Source organism: Acipenser ruthenus, chromosome 10 (genome assembly GCF_902713425.1).
Source record: "Acipenser ruthenus chromosome 10, fAciRut3.2 maternal haplotype, whole genome shotgun sequence".
Classification (NCBI taxonomy): Eukaryota; Metazoa; Chordata; class Actinopteri; order Acipenseriformes; family Acipenseridae; genus Acipenser; species Acipenser ruthenus.
The window spans coordinates 50263677-50284803 of NC_081198.1; the positions used below are offsets into that span (position 1 = coordinate 50263677).

Genomic DNA, 21127 nt, shown 5'->3' on the forward strand with positions numbered 1-21127 from the left:
TGCTTTTTCTTTTTTTTTCTTCAAATCCATTATTTTACCTGGATTATAAATGCAATATGGTCCATTAGGGCATCCATATATTCGACATATGCCCAGCCAGGCCTTATTGCATACATTATCTATCTATCTGTCTATCTATCTATATGCTGGGAAGAACATAAGATTTTCATGATCGGATATTCAATTTAAATTCGGATATTCGTTCATTTTCAAAAAGTAATAAAAGCCATTATATTGCTCAGAACGCAGGCAGAGACAGAATAGCAGCATGGGCAGGGGGGCGTGGCCCATGTGTGCTTTTATTTTACAGCAAGACGTTACAGTAACACGTCGAAGTAGAACAGTTTCCCAGGAGTAAAGAATACGTTGTGTAGGACTTACTTTACCCCAGTGAATGAACTACAAAAACAAGGATGCTAAATAGCATTTCAAGTTAAACATTGTTTTATTTGTTCCCCAAATACGAACATCAGATTTTTGTATCCGAATATATGTCAAAAAATATTTGTTTGACTATTTAGATATTTGTCCCAGCACTCATTTTTTTATATATGAATTACTAATTACACTTCACTTCCCCTGCCAGGGTTATTCCACTGAGAGCAATGGCCGAGACCAGACCACTGTGGCTTGTGAATCTTCACTGAAATAAACTACAGAGCTGACCACTGCAGCTTGTGAATCTTCTCCAGGAGCTGCATACAGCTCACAAGCCCAGTCATTAAGCTGCCCAGCAGGAGTCTTTCCAGTGTGCTTCGGGTGCACATCTTGATGTATCGTACATTTAGATACACTACAGGTGACTCGCCATCCATTAATCTTAAGTACTGTACTGTACAGTATGGCCTTTTAAGACTTTCAACAACTGTTTCCATAGAAACCTGACTTTTCCGCATGTTCTATGTGTACTACTGTAACTGACAAGTTACAGGGTGTGGTCCCATGAAAAAGAAATCAAATCTACCCTTTCTTCCTGCTTTTCTTTTTTTGTTTTACTTATTTATTATTTATCTTTACTGTCCAATTAAGATCCAGTGTCGTCAGTGACACTACTGCTAGATTACTTCTTGTACAGGGGAGTCACAAAACCAACAACCGAGGTGTAATGTATAAATCATTTATTAACACTTTTCAGATACTTAGTGGAAGTGTACAGTGTATTAATAAGACGTCAGAGAGCTCTAGTACAGTAGTATGAAAAGCTTTATGCTTAAAAAGTCCACATTTAGGCTACCTATTATTACTGTGGTGGGTGGATACTGTAAAAGGTTTGCATGACCCACAAAGCAACTCAGTGGCTAGTAGAACTACAGGTAGCCACTCTGCTACAGAAATCCCACTGATTTGATCACTTCATAGGAGTAGGCTGACAGTCCCATGACTATTTCATCTGTTTAATATATTTTTAAGGCAGAGATGCAAATTAAAAATTAGTTCTGCATGTGACCTAAATAAATAGAAAATAGAAATAAAATGAAAAGCAGATTGTTAAATCGCACGCTGCCAGTTTCCAGAGAAAAGTGATCTTAAAGACTGCAGGCTCCAGCAGGAAGCTGGAACATGAGCAGCGGCTCCCAAGTAGATGGGATTAAGAAAACTGCTGATTGTAAAACAGCAGTTTTTTTGTGTAGGAAAATCTACTGCATCAATCATATATTCGAAGAAGAAACTTTTATTAGAATTACAGTAAGAACAATACAGGAATCACACTTTATATAAAATGCTCATGGATTACTGTACTGTAGGTCACAGAGCCATGTACCACACAATCCGATACGATTAACCAGATTGGTTACTGTACCAGCAGCTGTATGCAGAACTGCTTCACAGTACACTGCACTGCCCTTCATATCAGCTGCATGCAGAACTGCTTCACAGTACACTGCACTGCCCTTCATATCAGCTGCATGCAGAACTGCTTCACATTACACTGCACTGCCCTTCATATCAGCTGCATGCAGAACTGCTCCACAGTACACTGCACTGCCCTTCATATCAGCTGCATGCAGAACTGCTTCACAGTACACTGCACTGCCCTTCATATCAGCTGCATGCAGAACTGCTCCACAGTACACTGCACTGCCCTTCATATCAGCTGCATGCAGAACTGCTTCACAGTACACTGCACTGCCCTTCATATCAGCTGCATGCAGAACTGCTTCACAGTACAATGCACTGCCCTTCATATCAGCTGCATGCAGAACTGCTCCACAGTACACTGCACTGCCCTTCATATCAGCTGCATGCAGAACTGCTTCACAGTACACTGCACTGCCCTTCATATCAGCTGCATGCAGAACTGCTTCACAGTACACTGCACTGCCCTTCATATCAGCTGCATGCAGAACTGCTCCACAGTACACTGCACTGCCCTTCATATCAGCTGCATGCAGAACTGCTTCACAGTACACTGCACTGCCCTTCATATCAGCTGCATGCAGAACTGCTCCACAGTACACTGCACTTCACAGCAGCTGTATGCAGAACTGCTTTACAGAACACTGCACTGCCATTCACAGCAGCTGAATCAAAGCAAAAGGTGGACGAGAAGTGAAATGTAGTCACTCCTTAGTGGTACCGAGTGTTTCTGTGCTCTTAAATAACGAAACAATGCATTTTTTCTTAATTGCTATAGTCGACAGTTACAGAACCTGCAATTTGACTCTTACTTCTTTCCCCCTTAGAGAGAAGCCTGTTTAAAAATCAGAGCAATAACAGCTCTTTATATTTTATATGTTTGCAATAATAATAATAATAATAATAATAATAATAATAATAATAATCTCTCCTTCTATGCTTTATTGACACTGATAAAAAATAGACAGAAAAATGAATAGCGATATCGGGACAGTGCATAGCCTAGAACAATTGAATGGACATTACTGTACTGTACAGTAGCTCCACCTTGCAGTTCACTGTAGGCTTGTATTCAGTGCTGGACAGTGACAGTAAACTACTGTAGTGTAACACCCTTAAAACAAAGGGAGAGTCACCTCTGCGGTTCAAAAGAAAAGTTCTGTCAACTAAACTTTGGAAGAGAAACCATTTTCATGCTTAGAACCTCCAATCACGCACCTGCATTCAGGGCTCTACATCTCAGTATGTACAGAATATGCATGACAGGAAAGGCTTTGAGAGATGACAGGGACTGACTGCGTGGGGGTGGAGACTTACCACCAGCACAGCGCACTCTCCTCTAGCCATGGCAGTGTTACAGCATTTCCCTTGTGCTGCTTTACACACACACCCACACACACACTGCAGACTGCAGTAAATCAATCGCACATTCACTTTCTGTGCGGTTTGCTTTCCTTTGTTTCTAACCACCTCCTCTTTTCCCCTGAAACGTGCTAAAAATAGCTCCCACTAGCTACAGAGCTCCAGCCCCTCTGGAATGCCACTGGCTCCAGCCCAGACTGCATGATTTCAGCTTGTCTTTTTCATTACTATTATTACCCGTCTGCAGCATGGAGAGGCTTCTTGCCACCTACTATAGTTACAGTACAATACAGTACCAGGGAGACTGCCTGGGCTTGCTCTGTCTTACAGTACCAGGGAGACTGCCTGGGCTTGCTCTGTGTTACAGTACCAGGGAGACTGCCTGGGCTTGCTCTGTCTTACAGTACCAGAGAGACTGTCTGGGCTTGCTCTGTGTTACAGTACCAGGGAGACTGCCTGGGCTTGCTCTGTCTTACAGTACCAGAGAGACTGTCTGGGCTTGCTTTGTGTTACAGTACCAGGGAGACTGCCTGGGCTTGCTCTGTGTTACAGTACCAGAGAGACTGCCTGGGCTTGCTCTGTCTTACAGTACCAGGGAGACTGCCTGGGCTTGCTCTGTGTTACAGTACCAGGGAGACTGCCTGGGCTTGCTCTGTGTTGCAGTACCAGAGAGACTGCCTGGGCTTGCTCTGTGTTACAGTACCAGGGAGACTGCCTGGGCTTGCTTTGTGTTAAAATACCAGGGAGACTGCCTGGGCTTGCTCTGTGTTACAGTACCAGGGAGACTGTCTGGGCTTGCTCTGTGTTACAGTACCAGAGAGACTGCCTGGGCTTGCTCTGTGTTACAGTACCAGGGAGACTGCCTGGGCTTGATCTGTGTTACAGTACCAGGGAGACTGTCTGGGCTTGCTTAACCACGGGGTTACCCTGAACTGTAATGACTGTTTTTGAGATCTTGTGCAGGATTTCTTTAATCAAACTGAAAAAAGAAGATATACCGGACAGCACAGGAGTGGGGGTGGGGTATACTATACAAAATGGATTGAGTAAAGTGACCTCATTGAATAAGTAACCTCAAGCTGTGCAGGATCAGCCAGGGAAAGGAACTAAAGTGATGTCACGTATTAATCTTCATCAAGTCATAGACAGAGCTCAAGATCCAGTAACATTAATCAAGGATGACAGTGTGAGTATTCTAGAGAAGCCATCTATGCAAGGGTCAGATAATCTTATTTAAATAAATATCATGAATGCAGTTGGTTTGCCAGTGTTCCATACAGAGGGGGGGCTGCTATTAGCTTGAACCAAAATTCCCAGTTTAGAATGCAGAAGGGCGACAGGCATTGCTACAGTAACAGTACTGGACAATAAGTCTACAGAGAAATAGCATACATGTTTCTCTAGCCATCTGCCTTCCCCATACTAATTCTACTGCACTTGTAACTTCACAACCCTCTACAGGGAGATTACTGGACCTCTACACTGACACACAGGGAAACCTGCAGTACAGTACTTGTAGTTACAGTAGTTTACACTTCAATAATAAACCCTTGCTTACAGTGTACACTGTACCACTGTATCACTTCAGGCTAATGTCTAGATTTGACATGCAGGTTTTTGACAATGGAAAACCTTTAAGGAAAATGTCAAACCAAGCAGCTTAAAAAACTTTTAAACTTTAAACTATTACTGTAACACCCAAGCACTTTACACAACATCCATCTCTCTGGCCACTGCGGAGAGTGATTGAGCCAGAGGTGTTGCTCTCCACTCAGAACCGCACAACTGCAGCTCCAGGTGTGGGGGGCACTGGACAAAATACAGACAGCGAGGGTGGAGGGCAAGGCAAGGCATTAACACCAATCAAGCCACCCTCACTTCAGCTAACACTGCCATCATCCTAATGACTATCAATCTTGCGGTGGGTGGCGGGGCAATCTCTCATGGAGTGTGAATGGCACACTAAAGCTAGGTGTTTCCGTGGCTCTATAGTAGCTAATGCAAACAATCTACACTTTGAACGATAGCAGCAGCTACTCTTGAAAACCTGAAACTTTCACTGCTTCTAAAGAGTTTCATCCTTGTGCTCCCAGACTCTGGTTCATCACAATCATCCCCCAAACAGCATTCAGCTCACTACTGCCATTCTCGCCAATGCAATCACGAGCAAATCTATTCAGAATCAGGGGTCGATAATAGTGTTTCCTACTATTGTGGAAGGATGTTCACCCTTCTAGTTGTAATGTTAACAGAAATGACATGTATAACTGCTGCACCTTTACTAATCAGTACACAATGGAGATTTCATCATACTGTAGACTTTAAAATGACTGCTAACCCATTCTTTAAGAATCTATGGTTTTCTAGTAGCTCTTACTGGATTTATCAACACTGCTACTGGGCCACCATAGTAGTTTTTTTTTTTTTTAAATTAAAAACTGCATTTAATCCCCCCCCCCCCCCAATTCAAGTAGATGCCAACCTGTGTCTGAGGAGCGCTGCAGTATTGGTTGCTTAAGCCTTTCCCTAACTGCCTTCCTGCTGAGGATGGTGTGGGTGTGTGTGTGTGTGTGTGTCCTTTCTGAGGCACAGTTTCTTGTAAACACTTTGAGTATCAATGGGCAGAGAGCACTTAACAAGTTGGGGCCGTTACCATTCAATCAGGACAAAAGCTTCCCATTGATGCTCAAATTAGCAAGTTTTATTACTGCAGGTCCAAATACTGCCGCCGGAGTAGCAAGAAATGGCTTGCTCCCTGCACTGCATGTCTGCATTTAAATTGCTTTGTCTGTGTGATTAGTAAAGGAAATGCTGTGCACAGGGGAATGAGAAGTAGGACATGCGGCTTTTAAAAAGTACAAACGTTTCAGCTACAGTAAACCATATTACACCGATGAAGGCAGTGCTGAACAATTGAAAAGGTGTGTCAACTGGACTAGTAACCGATTCACACAACTGTACCTAAATAATGCACTAAAGTCAGCTTGCAGGCTTTGGATCCCACCTGTGCACAAGTTAAATCAATCCTTGCAACGCATGCTAATCCTCTTAGATTTAAAATCAATCCAGTTTCTCATTTTAAAATAACCTTTTCCAACACATTCCGGGAGTTACAGCACAGCTGCAACAATGTTTTCCAGAGGATCAGGAAAGGAATGCTGCAATATTCCACACACATTCAATGCTGGATTTCCCCCTTCACAACAATCTCCAATTAAAACCCCACTGATAATCCTTGCGTACAGAAGCTCACACTGACTGCTTCCCACAGCTCTAAACATCACTGATTTAATGTGCACGCTTGCTGGGACTCCAATACCAAACTCATATGGATCTTACAATATGCAAGTCACACCAATTCAGAAACATATGGCACAAAATGCTCAAAGTATAAATTACATTTGCCATAGGCTGCACCTATTTAAAACATTAGAATTTAGCTTGGTATGGGAAAAGGTTATGGTTTGGCTTGTCACTGCAAAGCAAAGAGAATCTTTATTAAACTTTGGTTTAGGGGATAACATATTTGCCGTGTACTGCAGCTGACCTTTTGCCACAGCCGAGACTGTTCAGACAGGAATGGATACAGTCGTGTGTAAAGCTGAACAGCACTCCCCTGATTACTCTTTTACTACAACAGGATTCTCTCATTTGGTTGATTCACTTTTAATACTCTTATCTGTAATAAAAATACTATATTTTACTGTACAAAGGCCCTTCAATAATTCACTGTTTTTAGTATTTCATGTTTTTTATGTCCGATGGTGAAATCAAGAGGGAGCACTGCAATTCCAAAAGCATTGAGGCTTTCGATTCCAGTCACTCCAGAGCAGTGACTGGAGTATTTCTTTTCTCTTTAGAAATGCTGCTTGTTTTATCTCGGCAGTGAATCTTCTTCATTCTTGCTTCAGTTGTACTCCATCTCTTCTCCCCCATCCACTGCCAATCTATACAATGATAACATCTGAGCGCTCAAGAAATCCAAAACGCCCCCCAAACACTGCTGCTATTTACTAAACCAGAACCGCAAACTTGTCATATTTCTATTCCCAGAAACTTCTGCAATGTGTTAAGGATAATTCATTATGAATGCATTTGTGTCTAGTTGTTATGTTTTTTTTTTGTATTATTTATTTATTTGAAATTTAGTAGTCGCCAACTGTTTTTATCATTTTCTCCCCACTTTAGAATACCCAATTATTTTTAGGCTCAGCTCACCGCTAACACCCACGCGCTGACTCGGGAACGGCGAAGACGAACACATGCTGTCCTCCGAAGTGTGTACCGTCAGACGACCGCTTCTTTTACACACTGCAGGCCCACATGCAGCCATCCCAGAGCTACAGCGTCAGAGGACAACACAGCTCTGGGCAGCTTACAGGCAAGTCCACAGGTGCCCGGCCAGACCACAGGGGTCGCTGGTGCGCGGTGAGCTGAGGACACCCTGGCCAATCTTAAAGGGGATGCTATTGGTCCAGGAAAGGGTACTGTAGGCAGACACTGCCTAAAAAAATGTAACACACAAATCAAAATTGAAATTGAAAAAAAGAGCATAACATACAGTAGATGTGACTTGTATAAAACTGACACAACAATTCCACACATTTAGACTGAATGTGCAAGCATGGCTTTGTAAAAACACTGGCTATATAATTAAATAGGGCTGGTCCTCTATGACCAGACTCCAGTCTTCTGGAAACCCACAAGAGCAGCACTGAGATATAGGCAGTGCTCCACAGGCCCTGGCTTGCGATCAGTCAGCTGCCAAAATCACTGCAGCTCATTCACACAACCTGCATCACAAAGAGCCTTTAAATTCAAGTGCGCTGCTACACCCAGAGGCAACCCACTCCTCTTAACAGGCTCTCCTGTGCTGCTGTAGCCTTGCTCTTGATGTGTTTACCCTTAAAACTGACTGTGGTTTATCATGGCAAGGAGTAATGAAGAAGAGTACAAGTACGCTGTAGGCAAGCATGGTAAATCACAAACAGGTGGTAAATACATGGGAAACTGCAAACGTGGTACATAATGTAAGTGGTCACTCACACCCACAACATATAAACTGCAGAACTACAGTGCAGCACTTCAATTGAGCAAAAAGTGATGTTCGACCAGTCAGAGCAGCCAGATACTGATACTGTACTGTAAGGCAAAATATGTTACACTACTGTATACATATATATCAAGCAATGTCACATCACATCAATAGCTTCTCATCCTCAATCCTAATATAACAGGACATCGGCTTACGACCTAAAACTGTCTACTTTCCAAAGATGTCAATAAAATGCAGCTTGCTGTCTCTCAAAGTGGCCCTACAGCAACGCGCAGGCACCCTGTTGAAGTGAGCTGTGCTGTTCTTTTCTGATTTCCACCGCTCACAGAGAGACGACAGCCACTGGTCTGAAGCGCATGCCTCTTCAAGGATTCTTCAGGTGAGAAGTGTGAAATTAAGGAAAAGCAAGTCCCTCTTACAAAACAAATAACATTAAAAAAAAGTTGCTTTCTCCTGTTGCGGACCAGTGCTGCTTACTGTATTAGGATATTATAAACCTCTCTTATATACATCAGCATGCCAGTTTGAGTTTCTTGAATACAGATTAATAAGGGGTTTATAGCAGCTGGGGGCCAGCTCTATGAGTGATGCAGCAGGGTCACAGTATGCAGCACCCATGTATCAAAATGACTTATTGATTTCGCAGCGACACAGCCCAGCCCAGAACACGATGCTTCACCAGGAGAGAGCATGGCAAATGGCATGGAGTGCAGAGTGCAGAGTGCAGGGGGGCAGGGGCTCTGGAAATTGCTTTGCAATGTACAGCAATATTCTGTGTTTGTGCTCACTTGGTTGCTGAGATGATTTTACAGCAGGATGTATAATGCGGACTGATAAATAAGGTCGGTTTTGTGTGCAGTGCAGTGTACTTCAGACTGAAACTGTCCCCAGATTGGGTTGTAATTTACTGTACTGGAGTGAAGCTCAAATACCTAACAGAGGTCAGCTACAGTACAGTACAGTGCAGTGCACTGCAGTACAAGTACTGATCTGAACTGAAGACAATACGCACCCCCCCAAAAATAACTAAATAAATAACCCTCAGCCATGCTTAGTAATAGCCCCACACACGTTTGAATGTTAGCAGTGCAATGTGTACTGTATGTGTGGGACTGCAGTTACAGCAATGCCACGCTCTGTGGTTACACAGACGATTCCACGCTCCAGAAAGGGAGTCTTTCCTGGGTGCTGGACTCACTACAGATTAATACAAACAATAAGAGGCTGGGCCGGAGTGAGGCAGATCGATCTGCTCAAACTTGCATGATTACAGCATCGAAATAATACACAAGCTCCCTGGATAATTACAGCACAGTGCCGCGGACTCCAAAAATACCCAGCCCTTTTGTAACTACTATACCCTTACTAATTAAAAGTTAACAACGCGAAGTAGTTTTGATCTCAGAAATAACGAAATGGGTTGCAATACATTTATTGTACCTCACCTAAAACAGTGTAACAAAGTATACATTAGTACTACCCCCCACTTTAAGCTTACACTGACTAGAAGCTTATACATTAGTTTCCTTACAGCCAGACAGACTGATGTTTTCAGACAGGTCATTATTTACAGGGCTGCCCTGTTTGCACCATGTGTACAAAACCTTACACTGGTCAGAAGACAAATCACGAGAACAGTAGTAGATAATACAGTAGTCTGGTACATTACAGAATCCAAAGGCATGAATGTGCTGTACTGTGGCTGTTCTGTTCAGTGAATTTGTATGCATACAGAGGTGAGGCATGTAGGGGCCAGGAAGCAGTCGTCATCCTCACCCTTGGGTTAATTAGGTGAGGATGACGGCAGCAGCACCTGGTCTGCACAGGGAATTCAGGATAGCTCCGTTACACACCAGGGCCCACTCATGTATCTTTGAAGCTGCGGTTTTAATAATGATTAAAGAAATCTTCAAAGTGTGAGCAATCCAAACGAGCCGAGCGGCGCTAGGAGGCAGACAGGCCCATCAGTGCCTGCAGCAGAGCAGTCAGGAAGACCTGCCTGCCTTGCAAATACAGGAGGCAGGAACCACAGATACTGGGAGGGAGGGGGGAAGAGGAGAAAGTTACATAAAATACTTCAAGGAGTGCCAATGATGGAAAGCTGATCAGGCATTTTGAGAGTTAAATCAGTTTTGCCAAGAAGCAACCTCATTACATATGCCTGTGCAGATGAAAAGAATTACAATATGTAGCTGTGCGCCAAGCGCAATTTGAGTTACATTGCAATACACCGTTCCAGCATTGTTAGAAGTCTCTCTGAAACAGCACCTCTGTACGGGATGAGAACATCAGTCCCCGTGCCAAAATAACAGCTTCTGAAACCGCCACTCTCTCTACTAAATTACCTTCATTTAGAGCTAGCTTACAGCTGGGCTGTCCCCTATTGTAACTGCATACAATGCCAATGCAAACAGAGGATTAGATACGCAGAGGCTGTGACGAGAGAGAGAGAGAGAGAGAAAGAGAGAAAGAGAGAGAGAGAGAGAGAGAGAGAGAGAGAGAGAGAGAGAGAGAGAGAGAGAGAGAGAGAGAGAGAGAGAGAGAGAGAGAGAGAGAGAGAGAGAGAGAGAGAGAGAGAGAGAGAGAGAGAGAGAGAGGTGTACTTCACAGACAGATTGACAGAGGGCACACAGTCCCTAGAGAGCTCCCTGTCAGGCTGATGTAAAGATCTTCAACGACACACACTTTACTGGGCTCTGAGGATTCAAACAGCCACCGAAATCAGCTAGGGGACCTTCAAAGTTCCAACCATCTCTCTCCTGTGTTCAGAACAGCAAAAAGCCTTCACAAAGTCAGGCTGATTGGATGTTTAAAGCCTACTGTAGATATGATGCTGTAAAAGGCCATTGCGAGACTTCAACAGCCTGGGCTAAAGTGTGGGGGACACAGCTGGGACTACAGTCATCTCCCTTCAACTACTGTACCAGTTTGAAAAAAAACAAAAAAACAAAGCAAGGAAATGTTCAGCCTCTAGCTGTCCTGAGGTGATGAAGTCCACGTTTCCCATTTTTGTATGAACCCTTGGGACCCAAAACTTCAAATCAATGTGAGTGCAAAGGTCAGGAAACCTGGGAGGGCAAGTTCCCAAAGCGTGGTCCAGGTTCCCCACGCATATTTAACCCCTTCACCTCTGACCATTCCTGACATGGTTGTCTGAATCTGAAACAATCACATGTTATCCCTTTCCAAAGGGTCCTGATCCACTGCAAGTTTTCTACAGATTAATAATGGTTTGCACAGTGCAGTAGTTTTAAGAGATGATTGCTGAGCATTGGAACCAGACAATTCCAATATTTAGCCAGAACAGTTCCGGGATTTGCCTTGTCAGTGTAATGATGCAATGTGATAGAGCTTGGATTCAATTCAGAACAAGCAATGCATCTCAAATGGGGCGATTCTGAGTATACAGAATACTACTGAAGAAATGTAATCGCTTTCCTTTAAATCCTGTAGGTGTTTGATATACAAACCCCCCTCCCAAGTCACACAGGAGCTGAAGGGCAATGTTTCTTATCTTGCACAGACAAGCTCTTCCCCTGGTCCTGCCTGGAGACCAGCAGGACTTGTGGATAAGCCACGTATCTACAGTATCTCTGGGCTTTGCTTTGCTTTGCTGTGCCGCACGCTGGCTTTCAATGGGCCTTGTGTTGCTGGAGGCTCCCACCTCCTGTCCTGCTGAAGAGGATTAGGAAAGCGGTAAACAAAACAGGGGCTGTCATGTCATCTCTGAAAGCAGAAGCAAAAATAATTCCAATATATTTTTTCCTTCAGAGGCAGTGGTAGTTAACAGTTCTTAGTCAAGCCACGTTATTATGTACTGTGTGCAACTTCATGATCTGACAGTGAGATCATTAAACAGAAGTGAGCGAAGTGACTAGTTGTGCAGAAGGCTGATTATAAGGGCACCGTACTGCTGACACCCACACCAACACCAACTATAATGATTCCTTTTATAGAGGGGCCTTGGCATCCAGTGAATTACAGTAGAAGAGAGAGACATTATAACGCACAGCAGAGTGACGAGTGGCTTAGAGGACTCCCTAATGCACTGTGAGCCTTCATTGGGTTATCAGTTCAAATGTAGCCTACTGTATACAAACCTGAACTTAAATACACTACTTTTTACATCCAGTAAGACATGTTAAGAAGCAGTATTTCTTTAACACAGCGCTCTCTCATACTGTAATAACACCCCACAATGTCATCCCACTAGGTTTAAGGCAGAACACACACCGCACAGCCTCTTAGCTGTGGATCCTGACTGCAGCGTTACGCGCTGTGTATTCCTAACTTACGTTCCTTCCATCAGTGCGTTTGATCTTTCTTTTTCATTTCATTCAATCCCCGGGTTGATATTTCTTTGTGCTTCTCATGCCTGATCAGGGATTGCCCAGCTCGAGCTGCACAGCTTTATATTTACCTGAAGATCATGAACACAGACACCAACCCCCCGTCAAGATTACCTGGGTGTTTCTCCAGAAAAGGGAATTACCTATTACCAGTGCGGAACTCACCTTGCAAAGCATATCCACCCAAATGGGTTTGTTTTAAAAGGGAAGTACAGCACACAGATTAAACAAATACAACAAAAGAAATGTGATGAGAACACTGTCCCTAATGGCAGTCCCATTGTGGCTGGTTGTTGTCCTCTGATTTGCATTCTGGTACTGTACTGTACTGAGCTACTCAAAACTTGCTCTGCGTTCCAGCTCTCATAATTGAATAGTAATTACCAAGTAGCTGCCAATGGCCTATGCTGTGCTTTGACAGAAAGCAGCATCAAACAGCAGCACTGCCTCTCTGGTAATTCAGTGGAAAGTGTTCTGTCTCCTGCACTAACACACCCTCCACATACTCACAGTACAATTCACAAGCATGAAGAGATCTGCGCACAGCTGTCTCCGCTCTACAGCATTTGATTCAAAACAACAACTCGGAGGAGTCGATGCCTACAGGATAAACACAAGGAACCTGCGCGTATCAAACTCACTAATATCAAAGGAACTGTGTTTGTACGTTTGTACGGTTTGAGATGGCCATTCAGAGCCACTTCAGCTACATGTACAACAAGAAGAAATCAACCAAACAAACAAACACTCCTGTTATGCCAGCAATCACCTGCTAACAATTTAGGGCATCATTTACTGTGCTGAAGGACTTGTAGTCCAAAACATCCTGATATAATTTTTTTTTACCAATTATTCCCATTTGTATGTATCTACATTACCTGTTTCTTTTTGATTTTGGTCCTTTTGGTCCATTCATACACAGAGTAATTGGGGAGGGGGAGGCGGAGCCAGCAACGCATTCCTGGGATTGTTGGGAATTTCAGTTTGAAGCCCAGCACCATCAAAACACTGGAATTACTGTGTAAAGAGGCATGCAAGCCTTTTTACAGCATTGTACACAGGATTATGGTTACTTACTTAAGATACTGTAGGACCGGTATGCTGAAGCTTGTCTGCTTATCTACAGTAGGTCTTTAACACCTCAAGTTCTTCTTAAGGTATCCTCGATTATTTTGCAGCAAAATTAAATATTGTTGTATTAAAACTTTTAGTGATTCTCTCACAGGTACTTTAAGTATGTTTCAGGCCGAAACCATTTTTATATATAGCAATGTACTGTAGCACAGTATCCACACAGACTGGTCAAGCTGACACGGGCTGTTCAGATTTCCACCTCCTCTGTGAAATGCATTAACCTTGTCCTATCTGCCGTGCTGTCAGAAATCAGGGCCCTAGCTAACAAGGAGGCCCAACTGATTTGAGTGCAGGAGGCTGTTGTGTTAAACACAGAGGTGACAGGGGACAGAGAGATTCAACTTGATTGGATAAGCATTGATTTTTTCAGAACAAACAGCGGTGGCACAGTTGACTTGCTAATTAATGCATTCATCTAATCCAACGATCTGCTTTGCTTTGTCCTTCATCTGCAAAAAAGCTGTTCCACTCCATTGGAAAGGTTGAAAACAAGGGTTTTCCATCAGCCACAGTAACTGGGCCTTTGTCTCACTCAGGCTTAACAACAACAGCTGAGTTAATACATCCTATTTCTCTTTTTTTTTTTTTTTTTTGTAAATCATTTCAACACAATGATTGTGCTCAACGTTACTCATCAAATGTATCCAAGATAAACAGGAGTCTGATCATGAAAAGGAACTCTGCTACAAAGGAGAATGGAGTGGAGAGGAACAAGACTAAACTTCTTTTGACAGCACGGTTTCCCAAAGAGGAATACCCTAGAGTAATCAGTGCTGGCAGCATTGAGAGTGGATCAGCACAAATTCACCTTGAGTTGAATCACATGCACCTCCGCAGACATGGGACTGTGCTTGGGAACAGCTCGAGTCGTCATGAACCTGTAATCAAGGTTAGTCAGGCGCTCAGAGGACTTGGATTTGAGGAGCTGAAGTGTTAGTAACGGAGCTGCTTGCGTCAGTTGGCTTGGATACTGACATAAGCACTGGTTCCAAGACGCTAATACTCCTGCACACAGACAGCTGGGATACTAAGATATTGCTCTGACAGTGCAAAGTTTATCTTCTGAAAACATATGAAACTACAGTATTGAGGTACAGTACAGTAGAAGAACTCACACTACTGTGCATCACTCTTCTGAGTAGTCTACAGTGATGTAAACATTGCAGAGCGGATCCAGCCCTGTGACTAGCCCAGTGCCCCAGGCAGGGGAGCTCCCTCAGCCCAGGGTATATCATCTCTGAGGATGCCAAGCTCTCCTGCACAGACATGAGCTTGCTGGGTACACTTAAGCTTGCTCTCCTCACACAGCATACTGTAAGCAGCTCTCTCTCACACTCACTGGCCCTGCCTACAGTAGTGTGAGGTCACAGCAGGCCCAGTGTCTGTGCTATCCACTCCCTTTGCAGTTTGATGGCCTAGTAGAGCTTTGGTGTTTTTAAACAGCAAGGATGAGAGTAAGGTATGTCTGAAAGGTCTTATCGAGGCACCCAGGTTCCCAACATCTCTATGGATAGAATGTAATGCAAGATGTATTACAGGAACAGGAGAGAAAACTAATTCCAATTAAAACAAAACCTAATTTACACAGAAACAAAAAAAAAGAGTCTGAAATTGCCAGTACTGTAATGGGACACACAGCCAGGTGTCGTCTTTGAACTGCTACTGTATAGACAGTAGGTATATCTGATAAAAGCGATTGGGTGCAGTCCTTGTGGTCTAGTGTGCAGAGTCACCAGAACTCACAACCAACACACAGACTGTTAAAGCTTCATTTATGGGTTACGGCCCATTGCCACTGCAGACTTGGAGGGGTGGGGAGAGTTCTATATAAAGTAAACACTGGCCACCAACTCCAGCCAGCCCCATTCCTGTGTAATTTATGTAATGAGACTGTCTCGTCAAGCAATGCAACGGCATCATTTCTGGGAACAGAATAAATTCCTCCGAAAGCCAAACCCTTTTACACTGCCGCAAAGCAGCAAAATGTAAAGAGGATTAGCACTCGGTGTGTTGAGCCCTGCTGCACGCAGCACGATCATACAGTGAAAGTAAAACCGCTCACCTGCCACTGTACAGCGCTACTTTGTTCACTTGCAGAACGGGCAAAATATGTCTCTTTTTTTCAACTACTTGGAATAAAGCAGCACTCTTTATACCTGTATAGACAAATGTCGTCTTCTTCAGACAGACACACCTGGGTAAAAGAAAGTCTCACATCCGTCAGCCATCAGCCTCACAGCACTCCCTCGTTTACTGAAGCTATTTATTGTTAACGACGCTCTCTTCCTTTAGAAGTTTTATAGTGCTATTTGTTTTAATTTGGCTGATGATTCGCTCATTATATTACAGGACCCTCCTGGGAAGCATCTAACTGTTCTGTTTAATTCCGGGTTTATTTGGGGTTTTTTGTACTTCTGACTGCAGACATGGAGGTCCATCGCTGTGTATACTGGACAGTGTGTTTTTCAGTCACAGGAATATTAAAAGTGACTGTATTGTACAGTTCGTTCCACATGAAATGCTGCCCCACTGAACTTGTTGAACTTGAAATACGGGCAAAATAAAAATGAACAAAAATCAAACAGTTCCCTTTTCTCTTTATACTGTGACAATGAGTAGCCTTGTGTTTCTTTTACACACCAAAAACATTTTCATCTGCTCACCCTGAAGTCTCTGCAAGTTTTATCTCATAACCCAAATCAATAAAGTCTAAGACTAGACCTCTGGGAGAGAGAATTATGTGCAATGCATTCCTCACATGTGCTTATTCCTGATTTATATGTACAGATTATGGAGTACAGGTTTTATTACCAACTCAGTTACAAGTGAACTGATGAGTCCTTAACATTAACAGGCACAGTGCATTAGACTCTAAATACAATACACCCTTTACCCTGACAGACACCAGGATTAACATTAAGCAATTGGTACACACGCACGCACAGACACACCCCCACACATACACAGAAAGCTGCCTGTTAAAACTCTTGACACTCTCACTGCTTTCAAACAGCTAAAAAGACACAAATAATGAAACCCTTGACCCACACACATTCAAAACATTAACAAGCAATAGAATTAGGTAGAGTGACCACGTTAACAAATGGTCTTTAAATGCTGAACCCCAGTTCTTAAAGAAGCTCGCTACAGACTACAGTACATGACTAAATGAATGTGACCCCTAACCCCGGGTTAAATGGACCTCAACACAGTCCTGTAGAGCATCACACTGTGCTTCATGGTTTACAGTGTGATCTGCCTTCCTCGTTCAGTCTAGACCCTGTAGAGAAAGAGCACATTCCATTTCCGCAGATCTGTTTATGTACAGTACCTGGAAACTGTGACTCCTAGTAATGTGTTATGTGATCCTCACAATTTCAAAGCAAAAGATGTTACCATTAAAAGGGACTGCAGTAGAGTTGATAAAAAAGGGACACGCTTGACGCAAACAAAATTGATTAAAATATGAACTAACTTTAAAAAATGAAAAGGCAGTGTACAGTATTTGAGGTCTGTATTATATTATGCATATCTACTGTACAGTACTATAGGACTCCATTTAACACACACATACCCCTTTCCTTGGCATCTGGCTATCCCATGAGCGCCTGCTCTGACACTAATCTCCCTGTATTATACATACTGACCTTAATACCAGAGCTTCAATTATCTGACCCATGAAGACCTACAGTACACACAGCTGGGAGAAGCTGTGCTTTCTGGTTTTTATTTCTTTAAAATATCCCTCATCCAGCTCCGTGATACTGTTTGGACTCAAGATGATGAGGATCCAATTTATAAAATCGGAAGGGTTTGCTTTGATCTGTCCTGGTAATGCCTTTGTGAAGCTTCAGTTCAGAATGATACATTGTATGTATGCCTTGCTCAACTCATCCAGCACGATTCATTTTCTTCATTGCAAATAAAACCTGCGTGCTGTACCAGGAAACAGTAGGCGCTGCGGGAGTCTGGGCTGGTGCTATGGCCAAAAGTTTTGCATCACCCTATATAGGCTAATAATTCACAAATTTTGCTTCATAAAGTCGAATGAAACCTGCTGAATAATGTTACGTTAACATATTGAATTACACACCGCTTTGTAATTTTCCATACACTTAACAAAAAACTGACAAACTAAAAAATGTCACATTTCAAAATCGAACATGAAATACTGTGCTGCTATTATGGCTTCCGGTAGACTTTTGCAATATCATGTTGTAGTTTCTTTGACTACATGATGTTAAATAAAATACATAAATTATATTCATAGAGTTGTTTTTTGTTTGTTTGTTTGTTTTGTTTTTAATTATGTCTCAATCGTAAAATTCTAGACGCTGCAAAACGTTTGGCCACATCTGTACTGCAGGTCACTGAAGAAGTTGGCTGGGGTTTGGGGAGAGAGGTAAACAAGGCCAGCGAGGAAATGGAACAGGTCGTTTATCACTTCCCTTCCTCCGCAGTCTCTAAACAGCAACAATACTGTTGTGGAGGTGGGCAGGCAGAAATGTGGTGATCAGCAACGCAGTGGCCTGAGGTCTGAACCACTGGTGCTCACTCTACATTAACACAGGTCTTAACGTTACTTTCATGTTGCAAGCACTGTACTGTATATAGTGGGCTGGTAGGAGATACTGTCTACTCTCTTTGTTTCCTCATAAAGTCAGAGCAGCACTGCAATCTCGAACAATAACATTGCAGTGTTGTTTAAACACTGATCCACAGTGATAAACATGGCAGAACTCCATGTAACAATTCAGCAGCTTATTTCTAAATTAGGAAGGTTACAGTCTCGGACTTGAAGTCGCTCTATAAATGTCCTCTGGTTTATTTCCCAAAGCCAATGGGCTTAATATTTTTAACATTTCAACAGGATCGTCACCCTGGTTCACCAACGAATGCGTTTGTTCAGCAACATTCCTCTGGTTCTCACAGACGCAGTAATGGAAAATGTTTCTTTGGGAGCTTCTGTTCCTTGCCAGCTTTTCCAGTGAACCTTTAATTGGAGAACAGAATCCGGCACCCAGTTTCCCTTATGCAGACAAACCTGGCTGTCTGGGTAGGACCTGTACATCCTGTTACAGCAGAACTGTGGCATAGTAAGGTTTATTACAGAGGAGAAAATACAAGCTGCACATTTCTTTAAAAGCAAATATGCACACTCCCATGCTGTACTCTGCATTCTACAACAGGGATTGCTACTCTGCAGGCCCGGTATTAACTGTACAGCACAGCACAGACGAAACAGAAAGCAAGCGTTTTAATATGAAAGGGATTAATAATCAAATCTACATTTTAATCTAAATGTTGTATAATCTCATTTATAAAACCCTGACGTACAGATACAGTAGCATGCAATCCACAGAACATGTGCAGGGCCAAATGAGAAAAAGACTATGTTAATTACAGTATGGAGTGCCTGCCACCTGCCTCTTCCAAGTGAGAGAGATTGAGAGATGATGGGCTAAAGATCTCCAAATTCCAAACTGAGCAATCAAAGACAGCCTTTCGACACCTTCTAAATCAACTCCCAACAACCCTCCCACTGCAGAACACAAACATGCCTTCTATTGCCCCATGGCTATTATTTTTTAGCATACAGCTTCTTTTCAGCAGTTTCTAAGGGTCAACGACAAGACTCTACCACACGTACAGCATACATACTGTTTTAGGAACTTACGCAGCACGGGTTGACTAAATTCTGTATCAAATGTCCATGCAATATTCTATCAGTCCCCAAGATATAGCCTTACGCCAATCAGATATCAGTTTCCTTTACCGTCATTGCATTCACTTTATGTGGAATAACTTTATATCTTACCTTCCTTAAATACAGAAGTTCAAACTGTGGTACAGTACTACGATCAGTGGTTCTGCACAATGAGAATTTACAAGACAGGCTGTAGCACTAACTTCATACTGCATTTGTTTTCTTTCTTTTTAAGGGAAAAAAAATTGCTGACTAAAATTCCCAAATAGCAGGCCTCCTTCTTTCATGTCTTGAAATACAGCACTGCATTTGTGTGGGAAGCTTGTAAAATGTTTATTACATCTATTATCGAATAGTCAGGCAGTGGTTAAGGAAAAGCTGAACAACCCTCAACGTTAAAGGGTAGGAGAACGCAGTACAGTGCTAGTAACAACAGCAACCACATCTCTGGCTTCCACAGTAGTGTATTGTCAAGTCCTACATACAGTTCACTATTAAGAGCCCCCAGGTCCCTGAAGGTGCTAACAGTGTATTTCTACTGCATCTGGGAAGCAATCTGCAAATCCATTTGCCCCAGTTTCAAATGAAACAGAGGAGAAAGAACATCAATACTGAAGTATTTGGTGGAAACAGGCAGCCCTTTCCCTTTATAAGATTTTCCACGCTTCAGATCATTACAAAAAGGGAGAAATGGCACACTCAGGAACAGCCGCCACACTCAAAGCACTGCAAGGCTAGCTCTGTGACAGACAAAGCCGTGCATCTTCATTATCCGAGGCCCGGCTAGGACCCTGCTCTGCTTATTAAAACCCCCCCTTCGCTTGCACACACACCAGATGGTGGTGGTACTTTTCAAGGAAAATTATTAATGAAAAAGATCATTGGTTCTAGAAACAAAAGGTTTTCTAGCTTGCGAGGGTAACCCACACCTCTCCCACAAGGGAACGGGAAAACAAACATATCACTGAAGCCAGGGATGGATATGGTTGTTGTTTTCCTACAAAGACAGAAGGAGTCAGCAAAGCAGTATTACAAGGCTCTCAGGTATTAGCTTGAAACAGGACTGAGGGGAAGGGAGAAGACAACTGTGTGTTTAGTATAAAGACAGGAGCTTCACGACTGTATACCAGTAGCAGGGCTTCAAACTTGGGTTTCAGAACTATTCATACAGCTAAAAGGAGAGAAACAATGTATTTAACATCAGACTCCTGGCTAACGATAATCTGAAGATTATACTTCATTGAGGGTAGTTCTGAAACCTAGGACTGGGTCGGGCGAGTGTTGGTTTCTAGCCATGCAGTGGGCTAGAACATAACATGGTGTGCGGTACTGTATGTAAGAATGCATCACAACCTTTACAAATGCATAGCGGTGTACAGAGTTTGTTTGTGGTGGTGGTGGTGGTGGTATTTTGTTTGTGTGCTCATGAAATTAGGGTCAAGGCTTTGCTATGAGCCAGTAACCTAACCCAGGTGCCTGGTTCACCAGAGCCAGCTTAAGCCACTAAGCGCACACATTAAAAACCTTGAGGCATTTGACACTTTCAGCGCAGGTTCTGTTTCAGTGCCTGCACCACCAGCGTGTCCCCTAGCAAAATGAAAGAGATTTGAACAAGAAATGGATGCAACTTAAATAAAGCCTAAGGTCTCAATGTAGCAACTG

At 42.9% G+C, this 21127-nt stretch overlaps 1 protein-coding gene across 6 annotated transcripts in view; it reads right to left on the minus strand.

Annotated features, from left to right (window-relative positions):
* Window positions 1-21127, minus strand: part of LOC117409584 (arf-GAP with GTPase, ANK repeat and PH domain-containing protein 1-like) — a 183656-nt gene that overhangs the window by 93049 nt on the left and 69480 nt on the right. The gene's annotated exons all lie outside the window — the stretch shown is intronic.